The following is a 10,068-nucleotide window of genomic DNA, read 5'->3' on the forward strand; positions in this document are numbered from 1 at the left end:
ATATGCACACGACCCACTCACCAAAACCAATGGCAAGTGGGTACTTCAAATTGACTGCTAGTCCATTCAACCGACCTCCATTCTCTGTAAATTGAAGGAAAAATCATCAGCAAAGGACAGACATGTAACGACCCGGTCCTAAATAAATTAGTAAATATTAATTTATTCAAAGAAAATACCATTTTTGCCCCTAGAATATTTTATTTGGTTTTAAGTTGACTTTTTGACCGAGAAGGAATTTGAGAATTTCAGCTATACCGTTGCGTAGAGCTCGACGAGATGAGTTCGTAGACACATAGTGGGCTCGATTTGGAGTTGTAACGAGGAAGTTACGATCAAAAGAAACTCAGTGGCACAATCGTAAGGAATTTGAGAATTTCAGCTATACCGTTGCGTAGAGCTCGACGAGATAAGTTCGTAAACACATAATGGGCTCGATTTGGAGTTGTAACGAGGAAGTTATGATCAAAAGAAACTCAGTGGCACAATCGTAATTATTTCAAAATGGGATTTTTATAAAAATCAGATTCTCTCTCTCTCTCTCTCTCTCCCCCCCCCCCCCCCCCGGACGGTCTCTCTCTTTGAAACTCCGGCCACCAGCCGCGGCTACGAACGGGACCGATGCCAAAAGGACCGATTCGGCCTCGGAGTCACGACCCGGCCCTTCCCCGACATCGGTAGCCGCTCTAGCCACCGAAAAAACACGATTTTTGACCGGTTTTCGCTCGAGCTTCGCCGGCTCCAATCTCCCTCCTCCGGCCGCTATTGTTGGCGATCACGGTATGGTTTCGCACCTACTTTTCATGCTCTAGCTGCCTGTTGGGTAGGATTCGATCAATTCCGAGTGTAGGTAATTCGATTTATGAATTGAAATTCGGCCAATTTTGGGATCGTGATTCCGGCCACTTTCAGTCAGTTTTTAAGTTAGGTCCAAGAACAAAAGTGGTTCCAAATAGGGTGTTATGCTTAGGGTAGGAGTTTGGAGGCTTGGTTTTGAGATTTTTCGACGACGCGTAATCGCTTTGGGCACCCACGCTCTGCCAATGTGTGCGGCGGTGCGTGGGCACTGTAGAAAAAGGGCACTATGTCCCGATATAATCTCCTGATTCTCACGAGTGCATAGGTGTGCTCGGATTTCAACTTGGATACCTTTTGAGTCCCGAACGGATATCGCCTATTGCGCGTTATCCAGATCGTGTAGGTTGGGACTGTTGGATGGTCTTGAATTTAATATATGTTAATCTAGGCAATTCTAGGATCGTGTAGGAATTCACAGATAATGAATCGAAACCTCGGATGTTCCGATTTAATAATTTAAATCTTATGTTTATAATAACCGTCAGATCGTGCGATCGTGAGTGATTCGACCTTCCGATCTGAACCAAATTTGTAGGACGTATATCCTAAACCTTATGGAACCTATAGGAACTTTCAGATCGGAATTTGGAGGTCGTGGGCACCTTGGGCCCGTTTGACCAAACGTGGGTAGTTTGACCCTTGGTTGACCTTGAGTCTTCCGGGGCAGTTTTACCTTCCTAGAAGGATTATAATGACCCTAATGACAAGTCTCGAGCGGTGTTGATTAGGTTGAGATTTTTAGACTATTTATTATTATTGTAGGAAACTCTTGGACCTTATTTTTAAATGAATAGCATGGCTTTGTGATGGAATTGTTAGGCTTATGAATTTAATGGTTTATTTGAAACTATTTTTATAATTAATAGTTAATTTAGCATTTTTGGTAAAGTATTGGTGATGTGTGGGGTACTTGGGATGTTGTTGAGGTTCATACAATACTAGAGTTTAACTTATATATTTAAATATAGGTATAAATGTATGAAAAGAATTTAGAATGTCAATTTGAAGTGCTATACGCACTACCTCAGGTACCTCCCTGGATTTTGATTACATAATAAGTACCACCATATGATTGTTAGGTCCCACGTGGTGTAGGTTATCCGGCGTGCGGACAGACCCCATACGTGGTGTTGGTAGTACCGGCGTATGGGGAGATTATGTGATAGTATGTTGAGGTCGCACGTGGCATACGTTATCCGGCGTGTTGACAGACCCCATACGTGGCATTGGTAGTACCGGCGTATGGGGAGATATTGTGATATGATGTTGAGGTCTCGCGTGGCATAGAATTTTTCGATGTTGAGACAGACCCCATATGTGGCGTTGGAATTTTTGGCATATGGGGAGATTATATGATTGTTAGGTCCCACGTGGCGTAGGTTATCCAGCGTGCGAACAAACCCCATATGTGGCGTTGGTAGTACCGGTGTATGGGGAGATTATGTGATAGTATGTTGAGGTCGCACGTAGCGTATGTTATCTGGCGTGTTAACAGACCCTATACGTGACGTTGGTAGTACCGGCGTATGGGGAGATATTGTGCATAACAAAGAGATGAATAAAAGTATTGTATGTGTTTGGAATCGGGTTTTAGAGGAAAGAACTACGTGTGGCTTGATCCCTCAGTGAAGGTACGTAGGCAGCCTAAGGTTATTAAGTGCAGCTGCGGACATAGATATGAATTGATTTGACAGCGTGCTTGGTGGTTTGTTTCGAATTATTTGAAGGCCGGAGGCCAATTATGTGATTTGCATGAAATTATCTTGTGCATGCTGCCAGTTGTGGATATTAAATGTGTTTTTGTGCAGGTTGAAATTTGGGGAAATGTTCAATTTACAGGGGAAACTCTGCTGAAATTTTGGCAGATAGTCTCGCGCCCTTATTCCTTTTGGAAAAGAGGATATAATTTTAGAAGTGGGCCCGACATCGGGATGATATCGGGAATTTTCATAGGATTCGTCTCGGGTTTTAGGAAATTCGGGGCGGGTCCTGTCAAGACAACTCAACCAACAAAAAACCAAACTCAACGTCTATAAACCCAGCTCAAAAGCTTGAAACAACCTTCCTTTTCATTCTCTGAATTTCCCAGTTGACAACTCCTGAGGAATTTTCTTTATCTTGCTCTGCCAACTCTTGGTATGATATTTCCTTGTACAAGATTGAATAGAGAAATCTTCAATCTCCATTTTAATTTTATGTACTAGGTCTGAATAGAGAAATCTTCAGGCTGAGTTGTTTATGTACTTCCTTTTTCTTTCAAGTTGTCTGAATAGAGAAATATTCCGATAAAGTTATGTCATTTCCACTGTCATTCTCTGTCAGTTACCCATTTCGCGCTAGATGAATATGGAAGTCCTCTTAATTGAGGCATAGAAAAGAACTTTGTATTGGGTCAGTTCCCCGCCCAATCCACAATCAATTGATTAAAAGTATTTTGTCTCTGTCTCACATTATTGTTAGGGCACTGAGTATTGATGCGATACAAGTAATAATTATCTGTAATCATATATATATAGTTAAGTTGATATAATTAAGAGGGCACTCATAGGCACTCATTGATCAATCTCTGCAACGTTGTGCAGATCAGAATCTAAAGCAACGCTGAAGTCCATATATGGAGCTGTTAACTAATAGGGAGGTATGGGCTGTAACGAAACTACCATCACAGGAAATGGAAGCGCATCATCAAATACAGGACTCTGAGGAAACAGATGGTGATGCTGATAACTTGTGCTTGTACCAGCAGCTGTATAGCTATGCTACTCAGGGCAAAACAAATCAATTTCACGATACTATTGAAAAGAAACTTCGGGATCCCAATATCCGAGTTCAGTTTCTGTCTCGACGAAGCTCCCAGAATAACACATTCATTCACATAGCTGTGAGCTCCGGCCATGTCGAACTAGCAGCCAAGATCTTACAACAACACAAGCCCCTTTTGTTAGAGAAAAACTTTGAAAGCGACACCGCGCTTCACATTGCAGCCAAAGCTGGGGATGTAGATACGACAACAAACACTCTTCTGCGTGAAGCACGAGGAACAACAGACGTTGAAAATACTGGTGATGTATTGACATTGCTGAGGATGAAAAATAATGAGGAAAACACTGCCTTGCACGAGGCCCTGATTCGAGGTCACCAATTAGTAGCCAAGTGTTTGATAGAGGCCGATCCTGCCGTTTCACTTTACATTAATAAAGAACAAAAGTCCCCTTTGTATTTGGCCGCTGAACAAGGGCTTGTTGAGATAGTGAAGCTAATAGAAGAAAAAGCAGTACAGAAGAGATTAGTGACTGTCACGGTCTAACATCCCTACCAAATTGTGGAATTGCAGGTGTGGTTTCGCTTCGAACTTTGTCCATTGAAAACTGCAGTGAACTAACTTCTCTGTCGTCGAGTTTGGAACAGCTCACATTGCTTGAGCACTTGACTATCATGTACTATCTAAAGCGTGGTTCCTTTCCAGCCGGTGTGCAACACCTCTCCTCTCTTTGAAGTTTGATCGTTCTGGACTGTCCTTGTTTTGATTCTCTGCCAGAAGGATTGGAAAATGTAAAGACCCTACACTGCTTGGAAATGAGTAGCTGCCCCAATCTAACAGCTTTGCCAGAATGGTTTGAGGATCTTCGGCACCCCAGTGCCTAAGCACATCACCCTTCGACATGCAAGTTTTGTGTCGCCTTCGGCACCCCCGTGCCTAGGCACATCGCCCTTCGACACCCCCGTGCCTAGGCACATCGCCCTTCGACACCCCTGTGCCTAGCCACATTGTCTTACAACATGCAAGCTTTGTGTCGCCTTTGGCTGCTATTCTCCTTTAGCACCCCCGTGCCTAGCCACATTGTCTTGTAACTTGCAAGCTTTGTGTCGTCTTCGGCATCCCTTCGTCTTCAGCACCTCTGTGCCTAGGCACATCGTCCTGCGACATGTAAACTTTGTGCCTTTAGCATCCCCTTTGCCTTCGGCATCTCTTTTGTTTTCGGCACTCTCGTGCCTAGGCATATCGCCCTGCGACATGCAAGCTTTGTGCCTTCGGCATCCCTTTTGCCTTCGGCACCCCCATGCCTAGCCACATTGCCTTGCAACATGCAAGCTTTGTGTCACCTTTGGCATCCATTCGCCTTCGGCACCCACATGCGTAGGCACATCGCCTTGAGACATGCAAGGTTTACACAGAAATTCAAGGCAAGTCCCCGTTGTTTGTTGCAATTCTAGGCCGCCAGAAAAAAGGTTTGTACATTGAAACAAGGTATGATTCATGGATTGGTTCTAGCTAAAGTATGATTAAGCCATGGTGTCTGGCCCTAACCTTATATTCCTAATTCCCTAATTTGATCATCTGTTTTCTAACCTAAAATTAAGCATTAGGAATCCATTAAGCATAGAAGAACATTTTAAACAATCAAGTATGTATCTAATCCCGATTGTCGGATTCTATACACACTTTTCCTATTCATAGTTCAATTCGAATTAAAGCACGGTGTCTGCTCTTAATTCAAACCAAGATAGCTAACATGCAAGCCTTAATGGTGATCAATCATTCAAACTAGCATATTAACTTATAAGCATAATGAATACGAACAAAAACCATAATTGAAACTTGGAAACTAATCAAACTTGAAAACTAAGAAATTACATTACAATGAAAATTAAATTAGAACTCAAAAACTTTAGGATTTTGTTACAACAATTGAGAACTATAAAGGAAAACTAAGAGAATTTGAGGGAGAGAAGGGAGGGGAGCTCTAGAGAAGTGTTTGAGAGCTCTCCCCCTTGGGATGTCTTTACAAGCTTGGAGAACCTCATTATTTATAGGCCTAGGGGAACTGAAAATCTGAATTATACAATTGAGTTTATTAATCACACTTACTTCACCTAACACACAATTGCATTTGAAAATTATAGTGAATCTGTATATTTTTTGTAAATGATTGAATTCTAATTGTATTGCTCTTTTTTTTTTTTTTTAATGTGCAATGGGCTACTCTTCATGATTTGGATTGATATTCTAAGGGTAATAAAGTAAAGTGTAATTTCTAAAACCAATAATAGCACTCCATGAGAACCAAAGCCTATAATTAGAAGAGTTAATAATATTTGTAGAAAGTAAAACCATTTTTGTAGGCTTTCCACTTCAACATAAACATGAAAAATGAAGGCATAGATCATAATTTGCCACAATAGTCGCATTTTTTTTGATGTAGTAAGTCATAACATGCATCAGGATAATGAAAACCTTTGATGCTATAATGAGTATTTAACATCAGTGCTAATATATTCCCTGATGTTGTTAAACGTTTAGGCATCAGAGATCAACCTCTTTTGGCACATGGTAACAACTTATGCATCGGAGGTTATGTAAACAGCGATGCTGTAAATAATCTTTAGCATCGGATAATATCCGAAGCGTATGACTATATCATACGCATCGATTCCCAATACTTCTGTTCTTAGGCACCTTTAGCAACGGATATATATTATACCTGGATAATTGAGGGGACTCCCAACTCTCAGCCACGTTCTAGTGATACTCCTATCACAGTGCAGCAACAATGGAGGAAAGGAGTGCTGGAGACGCGAGGGTGTCAAAAATCCTATCCCAAAATATTTTCTCTTCTAAAATGTATTTTAAACAGGATATAAATAATAGTTTAATTAAATTAATTAATAAATTTACATAATATACTAAAACCATTAAAATATTAAATTTAATCATTTGTTGTTGAAGACGATTAAAATGTAATCTGACACAATTTCTTATAAAATTATCCCTATTTGAAAATGACCTTACATCATAGGAAGATAAGAGATAATACATAACAAGGACCCCAACCACACACAAGGAAATGAAAGAAAGAGATGCCCCAATTAAACTTTCACAATTCAATTTTCAAATTTATATGCTAGAAAGATAGCCAAAATAAAAAAAAGCTAAGGAGGGAGAGTGTTGGATCCCACTACTACAATTTTAGCTTATACCGACAACGCTCTATGGTCAGTAGAAACCTGATTACTGGCGAAAATTCGTCAGTAATGGCTTCCTGACGAGTGCAGCGACGGAAATAAGGCTTGTCAGTAAAAGTCATGTCAGTAATACTAATGCTGACCAACTTTTGTAACATATTCGTCAGTATAGGTTTGTCTCTGACACAAGTCATAAAGTGACTTCAATTTATTACTGACAAAACAAATGGCCAGTATTAAAGAAGCTTTTGTGAGGATTATTGTTTCAATACCAATGGCCAAACATTCACCAGGATTGTTTCTTAACCAAAAGAAAAAATGCCAGGATTGTTTGTCAATTCAATTCTTTTTTGAGCTAATGCACCATTAAATATACTTCCTTCAAATGCCTTTTCTTTTGTAATATAATCTGCACATTTTTCATTCCTAATTTTTTTTTTAATTCATATTAAAAATGTAATGACAATTATAAGTACAATACTGAAAGATTGAACTATACAAGATACAACAACCATTCTTATAAAATATAAAGTACCAATGTGGATTACAATTTACAATAGCCAAATATTACAAAGGTCTGCCTACATCAGTAGAGTTCCAAAACTTTAGTTGCCCAACCAAAGCTCTTCTTCATGCCTTTAAATTATCAGGACATTCATCTTCAACTAATCCCTTAAAGTTTTCCTGCATTTCAGCCTAACAAAAAACAAAGATACATATTCAGTTCATCATTCTCCATCAAATTCTATGGTCATCATAGATTAACCAAACCAATAAAATCTACAATGATGAATTGTACAATTAGTCTTCTGGACCTCTACATTTCAGTTTTTCATATACTTGAACAAATAAAAGAACATAAAGAACAATGAACAAGAAAAAAGAATAAACATTCATGTGCCTCATAAACTTACATATTGTGCTTTGCTTCGAGCATAAGACTTTGTGCCAGATGTGTGATTCAACTTTTGTTTACTCCAATTTTCAGCATTTCATTTAGCTTGTTCCTACTATTCGCAAAAGCAAAACATGCTTAATCATTGCACAGATTATATATATATTGACTGTTGTGTAATAATACGTATTGCAATCTCATCTTTTTCCTAATGTTCAAACAACAGCCGCCACTGGTTTGGGTCTACACGAGAATCCCCACATTGCCACCGTCTTTCACTTCCTTCGAAAGGTTTATAATAAGCTTACTTCAAATCACTCTTGAAACTTCTCCACAATTTTTCATTATTCTTCATTTATACATACATCCTTGAAGACATGAATCAAAGGCTGCTGTTCAGGACAAAATTCAATGGTGCCCTGCATCCACAATAAGGTAGTCTTACATCAACTCTAAAATATATAACTAATAAACTCACATACATGCACTAAGTATTCAATAATTTTAGGAATAAGAAACACGAGAGTGTCCCACGCATCAAGTTTGCTGGAGTCTGATACTTTTTCTCATGTTATTTAGACACTAGTTGCATATCCCTTGACCCCGACCTTGCTTTGCGTCATTGCCTACATGAAAAATTAATTTTAACTGCTCAATACAAAGGTAATAAGTTTCTCATATATCCCATAGACAATATATTTATGTAATGATTTAAACATACCAGTTTATTAAAAGAAAAAAGGAAAAACCAACATACCAGTACCACTTGCAGAACCATCTCCCTCTAGACCATCCCCCAAGTCAACATTGAGCCCTTCTTGTGAACTATCTCCAGAACTACTCATCTAAAGTGGTAACAAATTAATCAGACATCATTGGTATAAAAAAAAAACTATTACTTCAGCATTTCAATACAAAACAATCTATTGTCTCTCAATTGGATGACCCTCAACACCATCTACTTCAACTCACAAGCAAAACCAAATTAAACAAGAAATTGTACATTCATTGAACTGAAGAAAAGAATAAATAACACCAAACAAGTGGACCACATTATAACAAATAAATAAAGTATGCATATTAACCGAAATATATCAACTCACACATATATAAAAGCAAAATACTCGCAATACTTTTTTTTCTAGTAGAAACAATTTTATTAAGAACAAGAAAGAAAAGAAACACAAGAAAGAGGACAAAAATCCCCCAGGGCAAACCACCAGAACCCCAACAGAAAAAGAAAACAGAACCCCAACCCAAACAAAACAAAACAGAAGATAAAGCTCCCAAAAACAAATAAACAAGCCCCAGACTTGATCAACAAATAATAAAAGATTGAAACAAGAGCTTTAAAAAATCAAAGGATATAATCAGCCTTTCATCTATACAACTGGTACATCGTCCATGTCTGCATCTTAAAATTTTTGTATTCTAATTTATAACTAATCAGAAGGATTCGTGGGTCATTGCCTATACTCAAATACTTGAAAAAAATAAAAGAAATAGGAACAGAAATCTCACCAGAACAGGGAATCAACCCCAACTGAAAAGAGCAAAGAAAACCCCCAAATTGAATCTCTCTGTCAATCTGAACCAATTGATACGAAAATCAAACTACCACATGATTCCTCTAACTCCAATAGCTCTAAGGAAGAAAACAATTTCTTCTTCAATTAAAAAAAATGAGGAAGGGAAAGTGAGTGACAGAGAGCAAAACCAAAAACGAAAGAAAAAGACGAGAGAGAAGATATGGTCTGTTTTGGTCAATGAGAGAGAGAGTCGATTTGAAGGAAGTAAAGAGAAAGTTTAAGTAAAAAAAATTATATTTAAGTCAAGTATTGGCAAACCAACTCGTCAGTGAAAAAATTTGGCTTCCTGATATCTACAAATTTAAGCGTTTAATATTTTGGCTTTCTGCCCTTAAAGGGGCTGGCGCTGTTGCTCGTCAGTAAAACTTGTACTGACCAAAGACTTTATTAGTATTATTTAGTAGTGGCAAACAACTTTACTTGGCCAGTAATGATTCCTAGTACTGACTAAACTGCTCATTCGCCAATATTAGGTTGTCGGTATAAGTTAAAATTGTAGTAATGTCCACGCGTGTGTTGACAGCAAAGCGAGAAGGCAGTAGAATGTTTTGTCTATATTAAATAATTCAGTCTTGATGTTGATGCACGCATGTGCAATAAGGTCTTCACCCTCCACCACCGACAAACAATTGTGTGAAAAAGAAACTCTCTTTTTAAAAGTTCTGTTAGGTTCTTAGTAGCTCGGAAACCTTTATCACTCCAAGTGAAACTAATATTGTAACTCCAATGTGAAATTTCAATAATAAAAAAAACAACAGTGTA

The 10,068-nt window shown here is 38.5% G+C and overlaps 1 long non-coding RNA gene across 1 annotated transcript; it reads right to left on the minus strand.

The window, feature by feature from the left end:
* Window positions 7,239-9,528, minus strand: LOC109947809. The gene is made up of 5 exons (XR_002270585.1): window positions 9,239-9,528; window positions 8,475-8,562; window positions 8,252-8,343; window positions 7,737-8,136; window positions 7,239-7,518 (listed from the first exon to the last, which is right to left on the minus strand). It is a non-coding gene; the product is annotated as an uncharacterized LOC109947809 (long non-coding RNA).

The sequence above is a fragment of the Prunus persica genome, chromosome G3 (assembly GCF_000346465.2).
Source record: "Prunus persica cultivar Lovell chromosome G3, Prunus_persica_NCBIv2, whole genome shotgun sequence".
NCBI lineage: Eukaryota > Viridiplantae > Streptophyta > Magnoliopsida > Rosales > Rosaceae > Prunus > Prunus persica.